The sequence below is a fragment of the Oncorhynchus nerka genome, unplaced genomic scaffold (genome assembly GCF_034236695.1).
Source record: "Oncorhynchus nerka isolate Pitt River unplaced genomic scaffold, Oner_Uvic_2.0 unplaced_scaffold_1017, whole genome shotgun sequence".
NCBI classification, from domain to species: domain Eukaryota; kingdom Metazoa; phylum Chordata; class Actinopteri; order Salmoniformes; family Salmonidae; genus Oncorhynchus; species Oncorhynchus nerka.
Window position 1 is genome coordinate 38,393 of NW_027040283.1, and position 26,968 is coordinate 65,360.

A 26,968-nucleotide genomic window follows, 5' to 3' on the forward strand; every position below is an offset into this window, starting at 1 on the left:
GGGAGAGAAGAGGAGAGGAGAGGGTGAGAAGAGGAGAGGGGAGGAGAGGAGAGGAGACGAGACGGGGAGAAGAGGAGAGGAGAGGAGAGGAGAGGAGAGGAGAGGAGAGGAGAGGAGAGGAGAGGAGAGGAGAGGAGAGGAGAGGGCGGAGGAGAGGATAGGAGAGGAGAGGGGGAGAAGAGAAGAGGAGAGGAGAGGGGGAGGAGATGAGATGGGGAGAAGAGGAGAGGAGAGGGGGAGGAGAGGAGAGGAAAGGGAGAGAAGAGGAGGATAAGAGGAGAGGGGGAGAAGAGAAGAGGAGAGGAGAGGAGAGGAGAGGAGAGGAGAGGAGAGGAGAGGAGAGGAGAGGAGAGGGAGAGGAGAGAAGAGAGAGAGAGAGAGAGAGAGAAGAGGAGAGGGGACAAGAGTAGATGGGGAACGGAGGAGAAGAAGAGGAGACGAGAGGGGGAGATTAGAAAGGGGGAGAAGAGGAGAGGGGGAGAAGAGAAGAGGAGAGGAGAGAGGTGGAGGAGAGGGGGAAGAGAGAAGATGGGGAGAAGAGGAGAAGAGAGGAGAGGGGGAGGAGAGGAGAGGATAGGGGAGGAGAGGAGAGGGGGAGGAGAGGAGAGGCGACGAGACGGGGAGAAGAGGAGAGGAGAGGAGAGGAGAGGAGATGGGGAGAAGAGGAGAGGGGGAGAAGAGGAGAGGAGAGAAGAGGGGGAGGAGAGGGGGAGGAGATGGGTAGAAGAGGAGAGGGGGAGAAGAAGAGAGGAGAGGAGAGGGGGAGAAGAGGAGAAGAGAGGAGAGGGGGAGGAAAGGGGGAGAATAGGAGATGGGGAGAAGAGGAGAGGAAAGGGGGAGGAGAGGAGAGGAGAGGAGAGGGAGAGAAGAGGAGAGGGGGAGGAGAGGAGAGGAGAGGGGGAGAAGAGGAGAAGAGAGAAGGGGGAGGAAAGGGGGAGAATAGGAGATGAGGAGAAGAGGAGAGGGGGAGAAGAGAAGAGGAGAGGAGAGGAGAGGAGAGAGGAGAGGAGAGGAGAGGAGAGGAGAGGAGATGGGGAGAAGAGGAGAGGAGAGGGGAGAAGAGAGGAGAGGAGAGAGGAGAGGAGAGGAGGGAGAGGAGAGGAGAGGAGAGGAGAGGAGAGGAGAGGCGGGAGGAGAGGATAGGAGAGGAGAGGGGAAGAAGAGAAGAGGAGAGGAGAGGGGGAGGAGATGAGATGGGGAGAAGAGGAGAGGTGAGGGGGAGGAGAGGAGAGGAGAGGGAGAGAAGAGGAGGATAAGAGGAGAGGGGGAGAAGAGAAGAGGAGAGGAGAGGAGAGGAGAGGAGAGGAGAGGAGAGAAGAGAAGAGGAGAGGGGGACAAGAGTAGATGGGGAACGGAGGAGAAGAAGAGGAGACGAGAGGGGGAGATTAGAAAGGGGGAGAAGAGGAGAGGGGGAGAAGTGGAGAAGAGAGGGGGAGAAGGGATGGGAAAGTCACAGAGCTCATCATTAAGGCCATTCTACTGCCAATGTTTGTCTATGGAGATTGCATGGTTGAATGTTTGATTTTATACATCTGTCAGGAAAGGGTGTGGCTGAAATAGAATCCACTAATTTGAAGGGGTGACCACATACTATTGTATATATAGTGTATGTACACATGGGTGTTGTTGCACCATACCAACGATAAGCCTGTCTTCCCCATCACATCATGAAAGGTCATGTTGATGTTCATTTAACCTCTGTCTCTCTCTTCCTCTGTCTCTCTCTTTCTCCTCTGTCTCTCTCTGTCTCTTTCTCCTCTGTCTCTCTCTTTCTCCTCAGATCTCCAGGCTCAAAGCGTCAGTCCACCAGGTAGGTAGAGTATAAATCTACAGTGATTAAAGCAGTTCAATATTAGTCAACTTTATTATCCCACATGGAGAAATTCATGTGTCCATAGAAACCATTCTAAAACCCAATAACAAGTAGTGTTTTATGGAACTACTAATACTTGTCAACCACAAAGCATCACTGCTGTTAGAATAACAGAATCACTGTCATCATCTGTCCTCACCACTGTGTTTTCCTCTCTGCTGTTTACAGCTGAACTCTCAGTCAGACTGGTGAATGGGACCACTTCCTGTTCTGGGAAAGTGGAAGTCTTCTACAGAGGAGAGTGGTTGGGTCTATGTTTTAGTTGGTGGAGAATGATGAGAGATGTTAAGGTTGTGTGTAGAGAGCTGGACTGTGGGAATCCTGTATCTGAATCTATAGGACCTCTGATTGAAGATGGAAGAAGAGGAGTCACGATGTGGAGTTGTAGGAGAAATGAGTCTTCTAATAGACGGTGTGTCATCATAGGTGGACGTGGTGTCTGTGATGGTGGATATTATCATCATGTGATCTGTTCAGGTAAGAGACTGGTCATATTGAGAGATTTATTTATACATTATACAATATTACCATTTATCATGTTTTATGTGCTTTTATTTAATTTAAATAGAGGGAGAGATGTCAGATGTATTTAAACATTATATTTGTGTTTGTCTAGTATGGGTAGCCTAGTGGTTAGAGCATTGGACTAGTAACCGAAAGGTTGCAAGTTCAAATCCCCGAGCTGACAAGGTACAAAATCTGTCGTTCTGCCCCTGAACAGGCAGTTAACCCACTGTTCCTAGGCCGTCATTGAAAATAAGAATTGGTTCTTAACTGACTTGCCTAGTAAAAATAAAAAATAAATGTTCCTGGGCAGTGTCGTGGAAATTTCCTCTTTTTACCTAATCATGGGAGCAAACCACACACACACGTCAGAGTTAGTCATAAAAGTCCATCTTTAATTATATGAGCTCTTATCACAATCCTGTGACTCTCAGATAAATTCAGTGTCTCCCAGTGAATCCTCCGAGAGCCCCTTTACAATGCAACTGAGTTCCTTTAATAGCAAAGACACCCATAGTCAGACAGCATAGACATAATTCATCGTTCAGCTTTGTCTCCTTTGATAAACCAAATCCTCCATATCAACAGGCATACATCAAATTGTCATTTATATACAACCCACTCTAAACACAAACTCCTGGACAAACTCACGGACAGGAGAGTTACCCTACAGGTTAAGGAGAGTTACCCTACAGGTTAAGGAGAGTTACCCTACAGGTTAAGGAGAGTTACCCTACAGGTTAAGGAGAGTTACCCTACAGGTTAAGGAGAGTTACCCTACAGGTTAAGGAGAGTTACCCTACAGGTTAAGGAGAGTTACCCTACAGGTTAAGGAGAATTACCCTACAGGTTAAGGAGAGTTACCCTACAGGTTAAGGAGAGTTACCCAGCCACAGGTTAAGGAGAGTTACCCAGGTTAAGGAGAGTTACACAGGTTAAGGAGAGTTACCCTACAGGTTAAGGAGAGTTACCCTACAGGTTAAGGAGAGTTACCCTACAGGTTAAGGAGAGTTACCCTACAGGTTAAGGAGAGTTACCCTACAGGTTAAGGAGAGTTACCCTACAGGTTAAGGAGAGTTACCCTACAGGTTAAGGAGAGTTACCCTACAGGTTAAGGAGAGTTACCCTACAGGTTAAGGAGAGTTACCCTACAGGTTAAGATAGAAACAACAATAAGAGAGAGCATAGAATGATTCCAGACACTGCAACCCCTCCTTTCCCCACTGGGAAAGTTAGGGAGTATAAGATATGTTTACACATGATGACACTCTTACCTCTCCCCTCTCATGTGGCCCATGCAACTTAGTCCTGACATAGAACAGATAACTGCCAATGGCCACCACTATAGTACAACAAAATACATTCTTATGAGAAGTAACTTACACACATTTGATGAATATTAAACATCTTACAAATGTTACCAACAAATTCTGATAATTCCACGACATTCCCCTCTCAAGGGACTAAGTCCCTTTTGAAGAATCAGAATATTAATGACATACTCAATATTTAAAAATTTAAATCCCCTTAATGTCAAATACCTTAGCTTATATGTAAGCTTTCTCCCTTCTGGAACTAAGATTATAACCCTTATTCTACCAGACAACCTTGCACATGTTTTAATAACACAGAATAATCCATTTGAGGAAAATAAAAACATAACATATTTATGCTCTTTCAGTTACATGAGAAACAGTGTCTAAACACAGGCCTCCTCACAACATATAGGACAGACATCCCTCTAAGTCCTCATGCTCAGAAAGGCCTCCTCACAACATATAGGACAGACATCCCTCTAAGTCCTCATGCTCAGAAAGGCCTCCTCACAACATATAGGACAGACATCCCTCTAAGTCCTCATGCTCAGAAAGGCCTCCTCACAACATATAGGACAGACATCCCTCTAAGTCCTCATGCTCAGAAAGGCCTCCTCACAACATATAGGACAGACATCCCTCTAAGTCCTCATGCTCAGACATATACTCAGGAATAGAGAATAGGGCAGTGAAATCATTCATATTCCAAATCATAAGTACCAACTATTTATCCAACATTCCTCAGTGATTCAAATGGGTCATTATCACTTTAAGTAAAAACCTCAATTTAACACACATCAATATTAGCAGATTAGCAGATTTACAGACAACTGTTTTAATAATTATCCCATAGTATCTCAATGCACTTATTAAATGACTACAGTTTTAATCATGATTATAATACAGACCAGTATCTCAATGCATTCTTAATTTAAATTACTACAATTTACATGATGTAGACCTCTTCAATCAACCTGATACCACAAAAGTAGAAACAATTTAATGGCACAGTTTGATTAAACCCCCCCTTACACAGGCACGGCATCTTCTGGCATCTTCGTTTTTCTTCAGATAGCTTTACAGTTCAAAATGGACGGCCCGTGATAATGTCCCAATTTCAATGTCTCATCTTTACCACTCATGTCTTGTCCATTCGTCAACCAATATACCAGCATCATAAGAAAATGTTAGAACAGATCTTTCTCCATGATCACTTCAAGTGGACTCCTCACAGTATGACAGAACCATGAAAGAAAATCAGTTGATAGCTTAGATCTGATACTGTACACCAATTTCTGGCTTGGTTCTTTTCTCTCGGTAGAAGTGGTTTGGAAGGCCTCCTTCAATGCCTTTGTCTCTCTTCTTCAGCCAGGTAGAGGGGGTTTTGAGGTACACACACCATTCAGTCCAAATGATCTCTTCCATGCATTAAGATACCGTCTGATGTCACTTTTCATGATAACCTCGAAAGAACAGATCAGAACAACAGTTTAGTTCAGTTCATTAACTACATGATCAATTATTACTTTTACCAATTATTCTTAATACACATATCTAAACATATTTCACAGAGAATATCAAAACATTCTATTGAAACTATTCTTTCAGATTGGTTTATACTCCCCATCTCACTGTCAACTCCATCGTAGAGCCAAGGATCAAGAAATTAGACCTATATCTCTCGGGAATAGAACAAAACAAACACAACAATGCAATACACTCACATATCACTTAAATCATTCACATATCACTTAAATTGTATAACTTTAATTCAAACCCTCAAAAACTGAATCCTCCCCCATGTTTTACACACATCTCTCCGTATGAGAGTAATGTAAAACAAAACTGAAAACAAATGTAAAACAACATTTCAGCTAACCTAATCAAATTAAAATCACTAAACTGAAAAAAAACTCCACAAAGAAAAATGATTTAACCCCTATGGTCATAGGAAAATAGACTTAAAGCAGCATACCCTTAGTTAAAAGCAATGCCCTACTCCCTCTTCACACTGGTCCAAATTACACATATGGATAAGAAACATATTTACCAATTACACAAATTATTTTGAAAGCAGTATTACAAATGACCATAATTTCATTATCCAAATGGCTTTCCAATGCGGGTGATCAAGCCACAAACGGAAAGTCATCAGAAGGTCATAGGTCATACACAACCCTCCAAAGCAGTGTTTTTCACTATATGAAACAATTTGCAAACAATAATCAACTAGTTCCAAACATGTTCGTATTTCCATGTTCCCAGAACATTCCTCTATCAAAATAATTTGCGCGTGCAATGAAAAGTCAGAAAATAAAATAAAAGTGCCCCTATAATACCTTTGCACTACAACAAAAAACTTCCCGGCCCCCTCCAATGTGGTAGTTTATGGCCTCCCTTCACTCACTCTCCCCAAGAGTATATTCCCTGGAAACATTCCAGATAGAGACAGTGAAATATACATTTTCCGGGAGAAAACACAAAAACACTTAGTATTCATTTACACTACATCGATTCAAAAACTCAAACGTGAAACTATAAACCAAACCTAATGATAATTCCACTGTACCTCAAATCATTAATCATAAGTTTTAATCAAATCAATGTATATGCATGATACAATGTTTAATTAAGTTAAATCAACTCCCAAAAAAACTCTTAATCAGCAACCTAATCATTTCAATCTGTTGATATAAATGTAGTAAAAACCTGATTTTTTAAAACAAATCTAAAATCCTTCCAAAGTCGGTGCTGTCTCATCATCGTAAAAATACAAATAAACTTTTTTTTTCTTTTTTTCCCCACTGATATCCACAAAGGTCAATACTGTTCAGCACATCCATTAATGATCTTCCTTTAGTCTGTACAGGGTCTGAAGTTCCAATGTATGCAGATGATACAGTGATAAATTCATGCAAATAACAAACTACACAAGAACTCACTACTATAATGGTTCAGATGACAAAATTGCTCAGAGACTTGTTTACATCTCAATAAAATAAAACACAGTCTGCATGTTCCTCAAAAACCAACTACTACTAAAAAGCTCCTGGTGGTATCTGATTTTAAGTGCCAAGGCATCATACTTGATTCCAACCTCTCTTTTAAAAAGCAAATTATAAAGGAACAAATTCTGATAATTCCACGACAGCAGATCATTGTAGTTCAGATGGTACTGAAGTGAAGCTGCCTGATGGATGTCCAGCTGTTTATTTTCTATAAAGTGAAGTGAACTTATTCCTGTCTCCTGCCTGCATTATTCCCAACCCGATCCTGAGTGACTAGAAACCCATTTCTACCTCTTACAGTATCAAACATAGCAAACTACTATCTTTTATCCAACATATTTGTGTTTAGTCCTTGACAGTGTCATCAACAAAACTGATTGAATGTTCAACCAACTCTTTTTCTCCAGAGTCTGTGCGGCTTGTGGATGGAGCTGGTCTCTGCTCTGGGAGAGTGGAGGTGAAGTCCAATCAGTCCTGGGCCTCAGTGTGTGAAGCTGACTTTGACCGGCAGGATGCAGAGGTAGTCTGTGGGGAGCTTGGCTGTGGGGCTCCTGCAGCTCTACAGGGGGGGCTCTATGGAGGAGGTGAGGGTCAGACCTGGGATAAAGAGTTCCAGTGTAAAGGTAATGAGTCCCTTCTCCTGGACTGTGACACCTCAGACAGAGAGAACAACACCTGCCTACCTGGTAATGCTGTTGGACTCACCTGCTCAGGTAAGAAACAGTTTGTCACTCAATCAACATTGTTTCTCATCTGGAGTGAAGAATATGAGAGACAATATAGGTGTGTTTTAGTGAGAAAATAGTAAGATTACTGTCTCTCTCTTTTCTTTTCTCAGAGCCTGATGATGTGAGGCTGGTGGGAGGAGGCAGTCGCTGTGCTGGTGGAGTGGAGTGGTACGACCAGGGAGAGTGGAGGATTGTGGGAGCTGAGGACTGGAACCAGGAGAATGTATCTGCAGTAGTGTGTAGACAGCTGGGTTGTGGCTCCACTGTTTCAGTACTTCCTGGAAACACCACTAGAGGGATTAGAGTTTCCTGTTCTGGGTCTGAGTCTTCACTGAGGGAGTGTAGAAGAACGTATGAACTCCATCCTGGACTCACAGTGATCTGCTCAGGTAATAACAAGATACACTATATGGCCAATAGTATGTGGACATTAGTGGATTCGGCTATTTCAGCCACACCTGTTCCTGACAGGTGTATAAAATCGAGCACACAGCCATGCAATCTCCATAGACAAACATTGGCAGTAAAATGTCCTTACTGAAGATGTCAGTGACTTTCAACGTGGCACGTCTAGGAGCAACAACGGCTCAGCCGTGAAGTGGTAGACAACACAAGCTCACAGAAAGGACCTCCGAGTGTTGAAGTGTGTAGAGCGTAAATATAATCCTCTGTTGTAAAACTCACTGCTGAGTTCCACATACTTTTGTCCATGTATTATATCTCCTTCCTGGACTCACAGTGATCTGCTCAGGTCATAACAATATATTATAATTATATTCAACTGATTTCCTTCATTCATTCAACTTCCTCTGCACCTCTCATGATGACTGTTTAGCTTGTCAGTCTGCTTTACTAAATAGATCACTCAGTCAAGTAGGAATCAAATACAACTTAAATATCCCAGAATGCTTTTGTATGTGATTGTTCTCAGTGAAAGTCTCTACTCACTACCACATGTCATGTTATTGTCACATCTAAATGAGGAAAGTAGTTGAGGAGCTACGTTTTCTTTTTCTCTCCTCTAGTTCCAGATGTCCTGCTTAAGCCTGATATCAACATATGTTGTCTCAGTGACTGTAGGCCCACTACTCATGTTGCCCTGTGAGGGAGGGTGGCTGGCACTGTTACATGCTGATGTTATTGTCATGTCTATAGGAAACTAGTTGAAGAGGTTTTTCTTGTTCTCTTTTATTGTTACAGATCTCCTGGTCCAGCCTGATATCTTCCTGACTGACCCAATGGGAGGGGTCTTCAGGTGCCACCAGGGGCCCGAGATGTTCAGGGGCTACAACTTCACCATCACCTGCTCCACTCAGCCACAGTACCCAGGAGGCTCCTTCCTCCTCACGTTCACCGGCTCCAACAGAACCCAGACCCAGCCAGCTGTCAATCACTCTGCTGCCTTCCTCTTCCCTGCTGCAGATGACTCCCACCAAGGGAACTACAGCTGTGTTTATGACAATTATGTTTTCTCTCATAACTTCTCATCTGAGAGTGAGCTCCTCTCCCTCACCATCACAGGTAACTGAACATGAACCAGACTTTGAACCATAACTTTGCCATTGACAGATTTCCCACAGATCTATGTGATGATGATCAGTCCCCTCATCAAAGGTGTTTCTGTTTGCAGCCTCTCCTCTGCCAGCCTTCATCATCAGACACGTTGTAGTGCTGCTGATCCTACTGACATCCATCACCACCTCCTACCTGTACTACAAGGTAAAGACATTTACTCAGACGTTACAAGTCATTTAAACTAGAGGGCGAGGGGGAGGGAGAGAATGGGGATACAATAGAGTAAATGTCTGACTGTTGGTGCTGTGTCTCTCTAGCCCACCAGGAGGCAGAAGAGAGTGAACAGGGTGAGCAGCATGGATCTTTATGTCAATGCCATGGAGATGGTCTCTCTGAGCTCCAGAGCTGAAGCTGGACCGGGAGAGGAGAGAGCAGCCCAGGGGACGGAGTAGGAGTAGAATGAATCTGACCCTACATGCTGATCTTAGGTCAGTTTTGTGTTTTAAATCGATGGTCAGCAGTGGACTGGTGTTTAAAATGTGGTGACAAACCTGAAGTGGTTCTAATGTTAATAACAAGTTCAGAATTAGTTTATCTTTCTAGAACCTTCGAAGAAATCTAAAAGTAGTGACTGCAACCACCATTATTCATTTAGTTTGGTTTTTACCACCAGAGAAACATGGGGTTTTGGGTAACATGGGGTTTGGGTAACATGGGGTCCTGGTAACATGGGGTTTTGGTAACATGGGGTTTTGGGTAACATGGTGTTTTGGGTAACATGGGGTTTGGGGTAACATGGGGTTTGGGTAACATGGGGGTTTGGGTAACATGGGGTTTTGGGTAACATGGTGTTTTGTGTAACATGGGGTTTGGGGAAACATGGGGTTTTCGGTAACATGGGGTTTTGGGTAACATGGGGTTTGGGTAACATGGGGTTTGGTAACATGGGGTTTTGGTAACATGGGGTTTTTGGGTAACATGGGGTTTGGGTAACATGGGGTTTGGTAACATGGGGTTTTTGGGTAACATGAAGTTTGGGGTAACATGGGATTAGGGGTTATATGTGGTTTTGGGAAAAATGGGATTTGGGGTAACATAGGGTTTGGGTAACATGGGGTTCTGGGTAACATGGGGTTTGGTAACATGAGGTTTCGGTAACATGGGGTTTGGGGTAACATGGGGTTTGGGGTAACATGGGGTTTTGTTAATATGGAGTTTGGGGTAACATGGGGATTGGGTAACATGGGGTTTTAGGTAACATGGGGTTTGGGGTAACATGGGGTTTGGGTAACATGGGGTTTGGGGTAATATGGGGTTTTGGGAAAAATGGGATTTTGGGTAACATGGGGTTTGGGGGAACATGTTGTTTTGTTAACATGGGAATTCGGTAACATGGGATTTTGGTAACAATCGGTTTTTAATTATTTTAAGAGAGTAGCTCAATTACGTCTGTTTCATGTTCCAGTATTGCTTCTTATCTTTATTTCTTTTCTCTTATTTAGTGTCTCTTAGATTCTTTATCTTATTTAGTGTCTCTTAGATTCTTTATCTTATTTAGTGTCTCTTAGATTCTTTATCTTATTTAGTGTCTCTTAGATTCTTTATCTTATTTAGTGTCTCTTAGATTCTTTATCTTATTTAGTGTCTCTTAGATTCTTTATCTTATTTAGTGCTTTATCTTATTTAGTGTCTGTTAGATTCTTTATCTTAGATTCTTTATCTTATTTAGTGTCTCTTAGATTCTTTATCTTGAAGTGTTTCCATTATTAGTCCAGGTATTATTATAATCATCTGTTCATTCTTTGTATTTTGAAACATTTTTTAATAAAGGGGTTTGTTGTTGTTTACCTCTCATGATGTTATTGATTATAAATGTTATTGATTATTGATTATTATGATGTAGATTAGTGTTATGTTGTTAGTAGTATAGATGTTATATTATAAATGATGTTATTGATTATAAATGTTATAGTATAGATATTGATTGATTATAAACGTTATGATATTGATTATGATTAGTGTTATGTTATGTTGTTAGTAGTATAGAGATAATGATGTTATTGATTATAAATGTTATTGATTATGATTATGATGTAGATTAGTGTTATGTTGTTAGTAGAGATAATGATGTTATTGATTATAAATGTTATGATATTGATTATGATGTAGATTAGTTATGTTGTTAGTAGATGTTATTGGTTATAAATGTTATATTGATTATGATGATAGATTAGTGTTATGTTGTTAGTAGTAGAGATAATGATGTTAGATAAAATGATGTTATTGATTATAAATGTATATATTGATTATGAGGTAGATTATTGTTATGATGTTGCTGATGTTGCTCTCTAAACTGCCATGTAATCAACTGAATGCTTTTAATAAAATTACAGGCTGTCAGTCTTGTGTGATTTAATTATTAGACAGACTACAACATACAGTATGAATTAAAACCTGTTAGGGCTAGGGCTGATTACTGCCCTTCTGGAGGAATTGGGTACCCATATTGATACATTTTTGTCAAAAGTTGCTAATATATGCATATAAAAAATATTATCGATCTAAAGCTTCAAAACCGTTTAAATGTTGTCTCTATGTAAAGCAGAAGTCTCAGGGCATTTCTCCCAAAGTCTCTCTTGTCATCGAAAAGTTGGCCCCACTTTGACGTCATCGACTACAACAGGTCTGGGAACAGTCTGTATGTTCACCGTGAAGCCTGCTTTCAATGGGGCTTGTCATTGTGAGAATCGTGCGCTCGGTCACGCGAAACCCCATTTGCATATTTAGTCAAAGTTTATGATGTGTATTCCTTGTTAGCTGACGTTATCTGCCGGAGCATTTCATTTCTCCTGACATTGTAGTAGCATTTTTTGAACGATGCGTGTAAACAGATTTATGGATATATATTGCAGATTATTGAAAAAAATGAATGTACTGTCTGTTATATTACTGTCATCTGATTCAAAAGGTTAGTGAAATGATTTTTTTTTAATCCTCGTTTGTTGATTGCAGAATGAGGTATGTCTGCTGGTTGGACAAAATATGTGCTATGTTTTCATACATTTTAGTATGAATAAACAACATTTGAGATTTTTCTTGTTAATGTCTGATTATTTCTTGTGATTCCACATTACAGCTGAGGGGTGGGGGGTTCCTAAATGGGAACGTGTCTTTCATCCCCATCAGGTTTTAACTGAGATCAGTCTGTGTGATTCCCCTCTTGGACAGACTACAACATACAGAATGAATTAACTGAGATCAGTCTGTGTGATTCCCCTCTTGGACAGACTACAACATACAGTATGAATTAACTGAGATCAGTCTGTGTGATTCCCCTCTTGGACAGACTACAACATACAGTATGAATTAACTGAGATCAGTCTGTGTGATTCCCCTCTTGTACACACTACAACATACAGTATGAATTAACTGGTCATACATTTGGCAGGAGGATAGGAAGTGCATCTCAGTTTCCACCTCATTTTGTGGGCTGTGTGCACATAGCCTGTCTTCTCTGGAGAGCCAGGTACTGACCTGTATATAGTCCTGCTATTGTTATTTTACTGTTGCTCTTTAGTTACTTTTTACTCTTTAATTACTTGTCACAGGCCACCCCAAGTGGTACTGTTCAGTAGGATAATAGTAGACCAACCCAAGCTGTACTGTTCAGTAGGATAATAGTAGACTAACCCAAGCTGTACTGTTCAGTAGGATAATAGTAGACCAACCCAAGCTGTACTGTTCAGTAGGATAACAGTAGACCAACCCAAGCTGTACTGTTCAGTAGGATAATAGTAGACCAACCCAAGCTGTACTGTTCAGTAGGATAACAGTAGACCAACCCAAGCTGTACTGTTCAGTAGGATAACAGTAGACCAACCCAAGCTGTACTGTTCAGTAGGATAATAGTAGACCAACCCAAGCTGTACTGTTCAGTAGGATAATAGTAGACCAACCCAAGCTGTACTGTTCAGTAGGATAATAGTATTACTATTATTGAAACAGAGAAACTGACGAAGAAACAGGTTTCAGAATTGATCTCATTTATATTTCAGGTTTTCATTCTCAAAGTCAGACTTTTTTAAACAGAAAAACAATACAATTGTATGTTCTATAACTTATCTTAAATAGGAGTTTATAACAATGAACCACATCAGGAGACCACGTTTGAGTTTTGGGAAAAATCTAAGAAATGTAGATTTGAGAGTAGTTCCCCTTCAATTCAAGTGTGAACCTGTAGTACAGGTACCTAGCACTATTGTTGTATTAGCAGTGTTTATATAGTACAGACACCTAGTACTATTGTTGTATTAGCAGTGTTTATATAGTATTGTTGGATTAGTAGTGTTTATATAGTACAGACACCTAGTACTATTGTTGGATTAGCAGTGTTTATATAGTACAGACACCTAGCACTATTGTTGGATTAGCAGTGTTTATATAGTACAGACACCTAGCACTATTGTTGGATTAGCAGTGTTTATATAGTACAGACACCTAGCACTATTGTTGTATTAGCAGTGTTTATATAGGACACCTAGCACTATTGTTGTATTAGCAGTGTTTATATAGTACAGACACAACTATTGTTGGATTAGCAGTGTTTCTATAGTACAGACACCTGGTGGAACCAACTTCACATCGCCCCCAGAAGAAAGGCACACGGACAACACTTCAGGTTGACTCAGTTTGTATCTGCAGTAAAAGATATCAAACAGTGATGACACAACAGATAGGACATATATCTGTTAGGTAGGAGCAACAGTAGTGATACATGGTTAGGTAGGACACAAGATATCTGTTAGATAGGAACAACAAATGTGATAGGTTAGATAGGACACAAGATATCTGTTAGATAGGAACAACAGTAGTGATACATGGTTAGGTAGGACACAAGATATCTGTTAGATAGGAACAACAGTAGTGATACATGGTTAGATAGGAACAACAGTAGTGATACATGGTTAGGTAGGACACAAGATATCTGTTAGATAGGAACAACAGTAGTGACACATGGTTAGGTAGGACACAAGATATCTGTTAGATAGGAACAACAGTAGTGATACATGGTTAGGTAGGAATCAGATAGGAACAACAGTAGTGACACATGGTTAGGTAGGACACAAGATATCTGTTAGATAGGAACAACAGTAGTGACACATGGTTAGGTAGGACACAAGATATCTGTTAGATAGGAACAACAGTAGTGATACATGGTTAGGTAGGACACAAGATATCTGTTAGATAGGAACAACAGTAGTGATACATGGTTAGGTAGGACACAAGATATCTGTTAGATAGGAACAACAGTAACGTTATTGATACAAACCCTCAATGTGAAGTGATATTAATCCATAAATACAGAGCACAAGTACAACCCTTTTATATAAACCTTTTAAGGTAGTAAGAAAATAAACATTCACTTAATATTTCAATAAGTCCCCTGCTAGTAAATCACCTGCTGGTAATAACTAGCGTGACATTGTAGTGCAGAGACCAACGGTGCTCGTTAGCTCGTCATTAACACGGCTAGCTAAGACAGCAACAACTTGGTTAACTGGCTGAAATAGGTCTTCAATTCATGAACGGCTAAATAAATATATACAGAGCCACATTCGCTATTGACTTTAGGATATATGAACCAGTTTTCCAAAACCACTATTGTGTTATACAGTTTGAAACAGTTTTTATGTACAGAGGAAGAGGACTCGAACCTGCTCTCAGAATATCTGTCAGACTGAGGAGCGGGCAGACCAACTTCCCAAATAGGGGAGAAGCACTCAAAACACACTAGTTGTTCTTTCAAAGAAAATTATACAAAAATGGTAGGTCCGAAGACCTCTCGTATTATCAACCTTACTACAATGGCAGCAAATATCTTAATGAATTCAGTAACACATAATGAAAGGAAACGTTAATTATATCACCCCTTTTCCTGAGGTGAATGGTTTCACCCACTACTCTCCCGGAACTGAGGCTTTGACATCAACAGTTTCACTTTGTTACGCCTTTGGTGAGCAAACAGCTAATAACGTAGCTAAATACTGACATGATCCTCAATCGAGATATCTGTTCATATCTAAATACATGGCTCTGCTTTGGTCTATTCCATTGATATTGTCAAACTGAACATTACATTGAACATGTGAGTCATTTAGCAGACGCTCTTATCCAGAGAGACTTACAGTAGTGACTGGATACATTTTCATACGTTGCATTGGCAGGACAATTCCATTAGTAGTTGGGAGGAGAGCAGAAACAGCCTAACACCTCCACTGATACTGTGTAACCTGTCTGCAGTCAACCAGCCATCCAGACTGAAGTGAAGGCCTTGTTACAGAATGAAAACACCTTCTCTTTCGTCGGCATGGCAACCTGTAAACATGTCAGTGACGTCACAATGTTGCACAACAGCAGCAGAACATTGGATGGAGGGTCATTGTATCATTACACAGTGTCACTGTCTATTCTACTGTATTGGTACATGTGGTATTACAATACATTAGAAGATCTGTAGACGGAAGCATTGAAACAATTTACAACACATCGTCAACTAGCAACCTGCTCTGTTTCAGTGCTGTTTAAATATCCCACTTATTTTATTCTGCTGTTAGAGGCCATCAGTAGAGACAGTCAGGAAAATAGTCTTTGTAGCAAGTTTTTACTGTCAAACCTGGGAAGTGTGTCTATATAGGTAAGTACATATACAATTAGGATTTTACTTTAATGTCAAATGTACTGTAACTGTCTAGTTGTGGAGAGAATCTAAATATATTGTCTCCAGTCTAGCAAATCAAATCAAATTTATTTATATATCCCTTGTACATTCTAGCACCATATCTCAAAGTGTTTATTGAAACCCAGCCTAAAACCTAGCACCAAACAGCAAGCAATGCAGATCCCCTATTCTAGCACCACGGTGTTTACTGATCCCCTCTCCATTCTAAAACCTCCTGTTGAAAGGCCAAAACCTAGGAAGAAACTGATCCCTAGATTCTAGGAACCATAGTTCTGCTATGTTTATTGATCACCATTCTAGCACCATGTTGTTTACTGATCTCCTCTCCTAGCACCATTCTAGCACCATACATTCTGTTGTTTACTGATCTCCTCTCCATTCTAGCACCATACATTCTGTTGTTTACTGATCTCCTCTCCATTCTAGCACCATACGTTCTGTTGTTTACTGATGTCCTCTCCATTCTAGCACCATACGTTCTGTTGTTTACTGATCTCCTCTCCATTCTAGCACCATACGTTCTGTTGTTTACTGATCTCCTCTCCATTCTAGCACCATACGTTCTTCAGAAGCTGGACAGCATATGAATAGAATCCATCTTCTCTCACCTTCTCCCCTCAAGACCAACATCACACAAGATGCTTCAGAACAACAACAACAACAAGCTGGTGAAGTTGCTACCCAACAGGAACAACCATGACAACAACAACAAGCTGGTGAAGTTGCTACCCAACAGGAACAACCATGACAACAACAACAAGCTGGTGAAGTTGCTACCCAACAGGAACAACCATGACAACAACAACAACAAGCTGGTGAAGTTGCTACCCAACAGGACAACAATGACAACAACAACAATAACAAGCTGGTGAAGTTGCTACCCAACAGGAACAACCATGACAATAACAACAACAAGCTGACAATGCCACCAGCCATATTGCTCATTCTGTGCATGATTTCCTGCAAGACAGGAATACCAGTGTTTTGCCATGGCCAGCGAAGAGCCAGGATCTCAGTCCCATTGAGCACGTCTGGGACCTGTTGGATCGGAGGGTGAGGGCTAGGGCATGTCTGGGAACTGAAATGTCTGGGAACTGAAATGTCTGGGAACTGAAATGTCTGGGAACTTGCAGGTGCCTTTGTAGAAGAGTGGGGTAACATCTCACAGCAAGAACTGGCAAATATGGTGTAGTCCATGAGGAGGAGATGCACCACAGTACTTAATGCAGCTGGTGGCCACACCAGATACTGACTGTTACTTTTGATTTTGACCCCTCCCCCTTTGTTCAGGGACACATTATTCTATTTCTGTTAGTCACATGTCTGTGGAACTTGTTCAGTTTATGTCTCAGTTGTTGAATCTTGATATGTTCATACAAATATTTACGCATGTTAAGCTTGCTGAAAATTAATGCAGTTGACATTGAGAGGACGTTTCTTTTTGATGGAAGTTTCTTTTTTGCTGAGTTTAGTTCTTATTGACAGACTGGGTTGGTAGAAGGAGACAGGAGGAGGGAGAGAGAGATGAGAGAGAGATAGAGAGAGAGAAGGAGACAGGGGATAGACTTATTGACAGACTGGGTTGGTAGAAGGAGACAGGGGGAGGAGATGAAGAGATGAGAGAGAGAGAGACAGGGGAGGAGGGAGGACTTATTGACAGACTGGGTTGGTAGAAGGAGACAGGGAGGAGAGAGAGAGAGATGAGAGAGAGATATGGACTTATTGACAGACTGGGTTGGTAGAAGGAGACAGGGGAGGAGAGAGAGAGAGATGAGAGAGAGAGATAGGACTTATTGACAGACTGGGTTGGTAGAAGGAGACAGGGGAGGAGAGAGAGAGATGAGAGAGAGAGATAGGACTTATTGACAGACTGGGTTGGTAGAAGGAGACAGGGGAGGAGGGAGAGAAAGACTGACATTTAAATCAGCTGAATATATTTTCATCACTGACTTCTCACCAGTGATGTCATCATAGCCAGTAACCTGTTCCTCTCTTGGCCCAGCCTGACCCTGACATATAGCATCAGGCCTGTTGAGTTGACCTGGGTAACAGACCTCTAGCTTCTACACCACATCCCCCCTTCTCCTGCTCTAACATGAGACCTCATCAGTACTCATTTTGGGTGCTGGTACTGTTTATATTTAGGTGCTGGAACATTAAGCCAATATTCTATAAGAGGTGAACTCAAGCAGTAGAAAGTTAGAGGTGATATTATAGGACACACTATGTGTAACTTTGCTGCTCTGTCAGCAGTTTCCTGTGGAATTGTTCAAATGTCAGTGTTTCCTGTATGTAGGTGGGTTTAACTGATCTTATCTGCTTAAAGGTTTGTCACATCATAGAAGTAAGGACGAGATGAGATAGAAGTCATCATATAGTCTAGCAATATTTCTCAGGAGGGGGAGGGGGAGGGAGAGAGAGAGAGAGAGAGAGAGGACTTACTGACAGACTGGGTTGAGAGAAGGAGACAAGGGAGGAGGAAGAGAGATGAGAGAGACTCAGCAAAAAAAAAGTCCCTTTTTCAGGACCCTGTCTTTCAAAGATAATTCGTAAATGTCACGCCCTGGTCTTAGTATTTTGTGTTTTTCTTTATTATTTTGGTCAGGCCAGGGTGTGACATGGGTTATTTATGTGGTGTGTTTTGTCTTGGGGTTTTTGTAGGTAATGGGATTGTGGTATAGTAGAGTTGTCTAGGTAAGTCTATGGTTGCCTAGAGTGGTTCTCAATCAAAGGCAGGTGTTTATCGTTGTCTCTGATTGGGAACCATATTTAGGCAGCCATATTCTTTGAGTGTTTCGTGGGTGATTGTTCCTGTCTCTGTGTTAGTTATTCACCAGATTGGCTGTATAGGTTTTTTAAGTTTAGTGGTTTTTGTATTGTTCGTCATTATCTTTATTAAAGATGTATGAAGATAACCACGCTGCATTTTGGTCCTCCTCTCCTTCGACGGAAGAAAACCGTAACAGTAAAAATCCAAATAACTCCACAGATCTTCATTGTAAAGGGTTTAACACTGTTTTTCATGCTTGTTCAGTGAACCATAAACAATTAATGAACATGCACCTGTGTAACGGTCGTTAAGACACCAACAGCTTACAGACGGTAGGCAATTAAGGTCACTGTTATGAAAACTTAGGACACTAAAGAGGCCTTTCTACTGACTCTGAAAAACACAAAAAGAAAGATGCCCAGGGTCCCTGCTCATCTTCCTGAACATGCCTTAGGCATGCTGCAAGGAGGCATGACAACTGCAGATGTGGCCAGGGCAATAAATTGCAATGTCCGTACTGTGAGACGCCTAAGACAGCTCTACAGGGAGACAGGATGGACAGCTGATGATCCTCGCAGTGGCAGACCACATGTAACAACATCTGCACAGGATCGGTACATCCAAACATCACACCTATGGGACAGGTACAGAATGGCAACAACAACTGCCAGATATACACCAGGAATGCACAATCCCTCCATCAGTGCTCAGACTGTCCGCAATAGGCTGAAAGAGGCTGGACTGAGGGCTTGTAGGCCTGTTGTAACGCAGGTCCTCACCAGACATCACTGGCAACAACGTCACCTATGGGCACAAACCCACCGTCGCTGGACCAGACAGGACTGGCAAAAGTGCTCTTCACTGATGAGTCGCCGTTTTGTCTCACTAGGGGTGAGGAAAGAATGAGCATTACACCGAGGCCTGTACTCTGGAGGGGGATCGATTGGAGGTGGAGGGTCCGTCATGGTCTGGGGTGGTGTGTCACAGCATCATCGGACTGAGCTTGTTGTCATTGCAGGCTGTCTCAATGCTGTGCGTTACAGGGAAGCCATCCTCCTCCCTCATGTGGTACCCTTCCTGCAGGCTCATCCTGACATGACCTTCCAGCATGACAATGCCACTAGCCATACTGCTCGTTCTGTGCGTGATTTCCTGCAAGTCAGGAATATCAGTGTTCTGCCATGGCCAACGAAGATCCCGGATCTCAATCCCATTGAGCACGTCTGGGACCTGTTGGATCGGAGGGTGAGGGCCAGGGCACGTTTTGGACCTGTTGGATCGGAGGGTGAGGGCTAGGGCACGTCTGGGACCTGTTGGATAGGAGGGTGAGGGCTAGGGCATGTCTGGGACCTGTTGGATAGGAGGGTGAGGGCTAGGGCACGTCTGGGACCTGTTGGATAGGAGGGTGAGGGCTAGGGCATGTCTGGTACCTGTTGGATAGGAGGGTGAGGGCTAGGGCACGTCTGGTACCTGTTGGATAGGAGGGTGAGGGCTAGGGCACGTCTGGGACCTGTTGGATAGGAGGGTGAGGGCTAGGGCACGTCTGGGACCTGTTGGATAGGAGGGTGAGGGCTAGGGCATGTCTGGGAACTGAAATGTCTGGGAACTTGCAGGTGCCTTGGTGGAAAATTGGGGTAACATCTCACAGCAAGAACTAGCAAATATGGTGCAGTCCACGAGGAGGAGATGCACTACAGTACTTAATGCAGCTGGTGGCCACACCAGATACTGACTGTTACTTTTGATTTTGACCCCCTTCCCCCTTTGTTCAGGGACACATTATTCTATATCTGTTAGTCACATGTCTGTTGAACTTGTTCAGTTTATGTCTCAGTTGTTGAATCTTGCTATGTTCATACAAATATTTACGCAGACTGAGTTGGTAGAAGGAGACTGGAGGAGGGAGATAGAGATGAGAGAGAGAGAGATAGGACTTACTGTCACGCCCTGACCATAGAGAACCCTGGGGTTCTCGATGGTGCAATAAGTCAGGGCGTGACTTGGGGGATGTTCTAGTCTTGAATTTCTATGTTGGTGTGAGTATGGTACCCAATTGGAGTCAGCTGATGATCGTTGCCTCTAATTGGGGATGATACTTAGTGGGTCCTTTTCCTACCTGTGTTTGTGGGATATTGTTCTGTTTTGGTTCATTGCTCTGTGCGCTACGAACTTCACGTTTGTTTATTCTGTGTTATTCTTTGAAGGTTCACTTTAATAAATATGTGGAACTCTACTCACGCTGTGCCTTGGTCCGCTCATTATGTATACAACAACCGTGACACTCACTCACTGACAGACTGGGTTGGTAGAAGGAGACCGGAGAGGAGGGAGAGAGAGGGGAGAGAGAGATGAGAGAGAGATAGGACTTATTGACAGACTGGGTTGGTAGAAGGAGACAGGGGAGGAGGGAGAGCGGGGAGAGAGAGATGAGAGAGAGATAGGACTTATTGACAGACTGGGTTGGTAGAAGGAGACGAGGGAGGAGGGAGAGAGAGACTGACATTTCAACCAACTGAATATATTTGTATCACTGACTTCTCACCAGTGATGTCATCATAACCAGTAACCTGTTCCTCTCTTGGCCCAGCCCAGCCTGACCCTGACATATAGCATCAGGCCTGTTGAGTTGACTTGGGTAACAGACCTCTAGCTTCTACACCACATCCCCCCTTCTCCTGCTCTAACATGAGACCTCATCAGTACTAATTTTGGGTGCTGGTACTGTTTATATTTAGGTGCTGGAACATTAAGCCAATATTCTATAAGAGGTGAACTCAAGCAGTAGAAAGTTAGAGGTGATATTATAGGACACACTATGTGTAACTTTGCTGCTCTGCCAGCAGTTTCCTGTGGAGTTTTTCTAATGTCAGTGTTTCCTGTATGTAGGTGGGTTTAACTGATCTTATCTGCTTAAAGGTTTGTCACGTCATATAAGTAAGGAAGTAATGATATAGAAGTCATATAGCCTAGCAGTATTTCTCACTCTTCAGTCCTCTCTTCATGACAGTAGACTTGTTTCGTCAGTGGAGCCCAAGTTAGAGGCAGATATGATACCTGCAGTGGTACTGATGACCCTGTTCTGGTTCACAGGTAAGATGCTGTTATACTGATATACACGTGTGACAGTAATATTGTAAGATATCTTACCATTTGCAGGGTTAGTAAAATAACATACAACTGGAAGCAGACAGTAAAAATGTGTCTCAAAGCAGGACAATGATGTGATCACCTGTAAATGTACTTTACTGTAGTCTAACTGTCCATCTGGGGACAGGCACTAATGTCAGTTAAGTTGTGATGGTGTTATGCGTCTGACTGTTGTATATTCAGTGTGTCAATGACTGATTGTATCTGTCTCTATGTAAATGAATGAGAGTATATATTATGTATTATATATTATATTGGTGTTCTGTTAGAGTAGGAGAAGGGAGGGGTGTAGATGCTAGAGGTCTATGAGCTGAGTCAAGATCAAAAGGGTCAACACTATATGTCAAGAAGAGAGAGAGAGAGAGAGAGAGAGAGAGAGAGAGGGAGAGAGAGAGATGAGCAGCGTGAGAGGGAGGAGAGAGTAGTGGAGGGGAGGGGACAGAGGAGGGGAGGGGAGAGAGAAGGGAGGGTAGAGAAGTGGAGGGGAGAGCGATTGTCAAGGAAGGGCTCCACTAGGGCCCTCTCAGTCAGCCGGCTCCACTAAGGCTCCACTAGGGCCCTCTCAGCCAGCCTGCTCCACTAGGGCCCTCTCAGCCAGCCGGCTCCACTAGGGCCCTCTAAGCCAGCTGGTCCCACTAGGGCCCTCTCAGCCAGCCTGCTCCACTAAGGCCCTCTCAGCCAGCCGGCTCCACTAGGGCCCTCTCAGCCAGCCGGCTCCACTAGGGCCCTCTCAGCCAGCCGGCTCCACTAGGGCCCTCCCAGCCAGCCGGCTCCACTAGGGCCCTCTCAGCCAGCTGGCTCCACTAGGGCCCTCTCAGTCAGCTGGCTCCACTAGGGCCCTCTCAGTCAGCTGGCTCCACTAGGGCCCTCTCAACCAGCCTGCTCCACTAGGGCCTGCTCAACCAGCTGGCTCCACTAACCAGCTGGCTCCACTAGGGCCCTCTCAGCCAGCCTGCTCCACTAGGGCCCTCTCAGCCAGCCGGCTCCACTAGGGCCCTCTCAGCCAGCCTGCTCCACTAGGGCCCTCTCAGCCAGCCTGCTCCACTAGGGCCCTCTCAGCCAGCCGGCTCCACTAGGGCCCTCTCAGCCAGCTGGCTCCACTAGGGCCCTCTCAGTCAGCTGGCTCCACTAGGGCCCTCTCAGTCAGCTGGCTCCACTAGGGCCCTCTCAACCAGCCTGCTCCACTAGGGCCTGCTCAACCAGCTGGCTCCACTAACCAGCTGGCTCCACTAGGGCCCTCTCAGCCAGCCTGCTCCACTAGGGCCCTCTCAGCCAGCCGGGCTCCCACTGGGGCCCTCTCAGCCAGCCTGCTCCACTAGGGCCCTCTCAGCCAGCCTGCTCCACTAGGGCCCTCTCAGCCAGCCGGCTCCACTAGGGCCCTCTCAGCCAGCTGGCTCCACTAGGGCCCTCTCAGCCAGCCGGCTCCACTAGGGCCCTCTCAGCCAGCCGGCTCCACTAGGGCCCTCTCAGCCAGCCGGCTCCACTAGGGCCCTCTCAGCCACCTGGCTCCACTAGGGCCCTCTCAGCCAGCCTGCTCCACTAGGGCCCTCTCAGCCAGCCGGCTCCACTAGGGCCCTCTCAGCCAGCCGGCTCCACTAGGGCCCTCCCAGCCAGCCGGCTCCACTAGGGCCCTCTCAGCCAGCTGGCTCCACTAGGGCCCTCTCAGTCAGCTGGCTCCACTAGGGCCCTCTCAGTCAGCTGGCTCCACTAGGGCCCTCTCAACCAGCCTGCTCCACTAGGGCCTGCTCAACCAGCTGGCTCCACTAACCAGCTGGCTCCACTAGGGCCCTCTCAGCCAGCCTGCTCCACTAGGGCCCTCTCAGCCAGCCGGCTCCACTAGGGCCCTCTCAGCCAGCCTGCTCCACTAGGGCCCTCTCAGCCAGCCTGCTCCACTAGGGCCCTCTCAGCCAGCCGGCTCCACTAGGGCCCTCTCAGCCAGCCGGCTCCACTAGGGCCCTCTCAGCCAGCCGGCTCCACTAGGGCCCTCTCAGCCAGCTGGCTCCACTAGGGCCATCTCAGCCAGCTGGCTCCACTAGGGCCCTCTCAGCCAGCTGGTGTGTGTAGGAGAGTGTGAGATGTGTGAACAAAACGTAGAAGTACAAATGACATGATTGCACACTGTGGGAGCTTGTCAATATTATATTATTTTTCAAATTATTTTTGGGTCTTTGTAATCTGAGGGAAATATGTGTCTCTTATATCGTTGTACATTTGTCAGGAGGTTAGGAAGTACAGCTCAGTATCCAACTCATTTTGTGGGCAGTGGGCACATAGCCTGTCTTCTCTCTGCCTACCTCTCTCAATAGCAAGGCTATGCTCACTGAGTCTGTAAATTGTCCATCAGTTTTCTATCAGTCACGGTGGTCAGATAGTTTGCATTCATTTATGTATGTTTGGTTATAATTTGTTTGGACCAGACTGTCTGAGTTCTGTCCTGAGGCTTTGTTGGGTTAGTAGTGGTTTGTGAACTAAGCTTCAGGACCAGCTGGATGAAGGGACTTTTATCAATGTTCATCTCTTGGTATTTCAGTGCTGGTCTCTTGTTTTTATGTGGTAATAGACATTGAAGACTTGTTTCTGGATAGTAGTTTCTGGATTAGTGATTGATATTAATTAGTGATGGGTATTAATTAGTGATGGATATTAATTAGTGATGGGTATTAATTAGTAATGGGTATTAATTAGTGATGGTATTAATTAGTGATGGGTATTAATTAGTAATGGGTATTAATTAGTGATGGGTGTTAATTAGTGATGGGTATTAATTAGTAATGGGTATTAATTAGTAATGGTTATTAATTAGTGATGGGTATTATTTAGTGATGGGTATTAATTAGTGATGGATATTAATTAGTGATTTCTACATGCAGTATTTACAATCTTGATTGGTTAGTGGACAGTTTACCTCCATAAAGGGCAACTGGTTCTATTGTAGATGTTAATATTTTGTGTGAGGTTCTAATTGGTATGTCAATTAGAACTTGTCTTCTGAACAAACGGTCACAGTGGCAGACTGTCTGTTTAGGGCCAAATAGCATTTAAATTCACTTTAACATTTTATAGTTGTGTAGTTCTAGATACTGTGTAGGTTTATTATATTTCCTAGTCAGTAAATATTTAATAGTTGTGTAGTTCTAGATACTGTGTGGGTTTATTATATTTCCTAGTCAGTAAATATTTAATAATTGCGTAGTTCTAGATACTGTGCAGGTTTATTATATTTGTCACACCCTGACCATAGTTTGCTTTGTATGTTTCTATGTTTTGTTTGGTCAGGGTGTGATCTGAGTGGGCATTCTATGGTACATGTCTAGTTTGTCTATTTCTATGTTTGGCCTGATATGGTTCTCAATCAGAGGCAGGTGTTAGTCATTGTCTCTGATTGGGAACCATATTTAGGTAGCCTGTTTTGTGTTGGGATTTGTGGATGGTTGTTTCCTGTTTTTGTGTTTGTTGCACCAGGGGCCTGTTGCACAAAACTAGGATAAGGGATTAAGCCAGGATATCTTGGTGATCCTGGCTCAATTGATCCGTAATCCGGTTGCACTAAAGATGGATAGGGGGCAGGAGGATATGTTATGGTATAAATTACCATGGAGATTTATTCTGTGGAGCTAGCCTGCTCCAGACCAGGCTAAATTCCAGGATCTATTTAATCTCATCCCTAATGTCAGTCAGCAGTCACCACAAATGGAAACCAATAGTTATTTCACTGCTCACTATACATTGTTATCACATATAACTAGACCCACTGTTATTATTTAAACGTTTGTGATCATTAATTTCAATGATTTTGGATAAAAAATGATTTTTAGATGATGTTGCTATCATTAGATAATTTAGTTTCCCATAGACTATAAGGCTATATATAAAATGATAGAATATTAGGGCTACAGAGGGGAAAAAAAAACACAAGTCATAATATTGTAACCAGTTGTTTTAAAGGAGGACAGATGTTAAAATGACAGATGTGGGGCATTTCGTGAAATTGTACTTCAGTATGGTTTCATAAACAAAGACATGCTGATGTGCCAGAATATTAAGTATCACATTGTCATAAGTATCAAAACTGTAAAAACAATATGTAGCTTTTCTGCAGAAAGAACCAGCCTCATAAATTTATGACTTTATCCTTTTTCTTCAGTGTGGCCCTAGTACTCTGTCATATAAACAAATACACATTCCATATGAATATAAAAACACAATGTGTAACATTATGTTCCTTTATTGAATAAGGACAAAACAAAGCAGGTAAACCATCAGCTCCTTTCTGAAACTGAAGTCACAGTGACTCTACAAGATGGAAAGCACAGAATCCAAGCATATTATACAAAATGATACATACACATTCAAAGGTCTGTATATAACACACCCTGCATGTCTGCACACTAAAATAAATGCAGGACAAATCCATACACATCAACTGAACAGACAAATGAATGGATGCAGTAGCCTCCCTGCAGCCTTGTATTACACACAGTATACCGCACAAACATCATAAGAGGCCAAATTCGTCAAAAACGAACCCAAAAAACCCAAATTCCTCTGCCACCGCAGGACATATTTAACCAAAATTGAAAGCACACATACTAACTAAAATAATTCAACACATATTGGTCCCTCAGCAGCCGACCACTGTCGTCATCAGGGAAGATTGCCGGATTGTCCCAGTCCATGGCTGGTGGCACTCTGGGGGCCCTCTCCTTCCTCAGGCAGGCCACATTGTGGAGGACAGCACAAGCCACAGTAATATCACATGCCCTAACAGGGCTGACCCTTAATTTGTGAAGGCAGTGAAAGCGTGCCTTCAGGAGGCCAAAGGTCATTTCAACTCTGGCCCTGGTCCTGGCATGGGCATGGTTGTAGGCCTGCTGTGCTTCCTGGGGTCTGTGAAAGGTGTCAGGAGAAAAGGCTGGCAGCCATACCCCGTCTCCCAGCAACACACCAGAGAATTCACCTGTCAACACAAAATCTCATCATTACTACCTCATAAACACAGTGATATTCTTGACACAGCCATGATGGTTATAAATAGGGGTTGTGTGGCTTACCTTGTGATAGGCACTGATAATAAAAGGACACCACATCCTGCCAGATTTCAGAGGCCCGAAAGATTCTGGAGTCATGGACTGAGCCAGGCCATTTTGCCACAACATTGCTGATCACACAGTCAGCATTGCAGACCATCTGAAATCATAAGATGAGGAATATTACACCAATCAATGCACATCACTGGCAATGCAGAGTGTTCGTCAATGGACAATATCAAAAAGTTATGTTCACCTGAACATTAATGCTGTGAAAGGATTTCCTATTCACAAAATCGGCCTCATGGGCACCTGAGGGGCTTTTATCCTTATGTGTGTGC

The 26,968-nt window shown here is 43.3% G+C and overlaps 1 pseudogene; it reads left to right on the top strand.

Moving 5' to 3' along the window:
* LOC135570224 (CD5 antigen-like) overlaps positions 1–26,968 on the top strand; it is an 85,990-nt pseudogene that overhangs the window by 18,072 nt on the left and 40,950 nt on the right.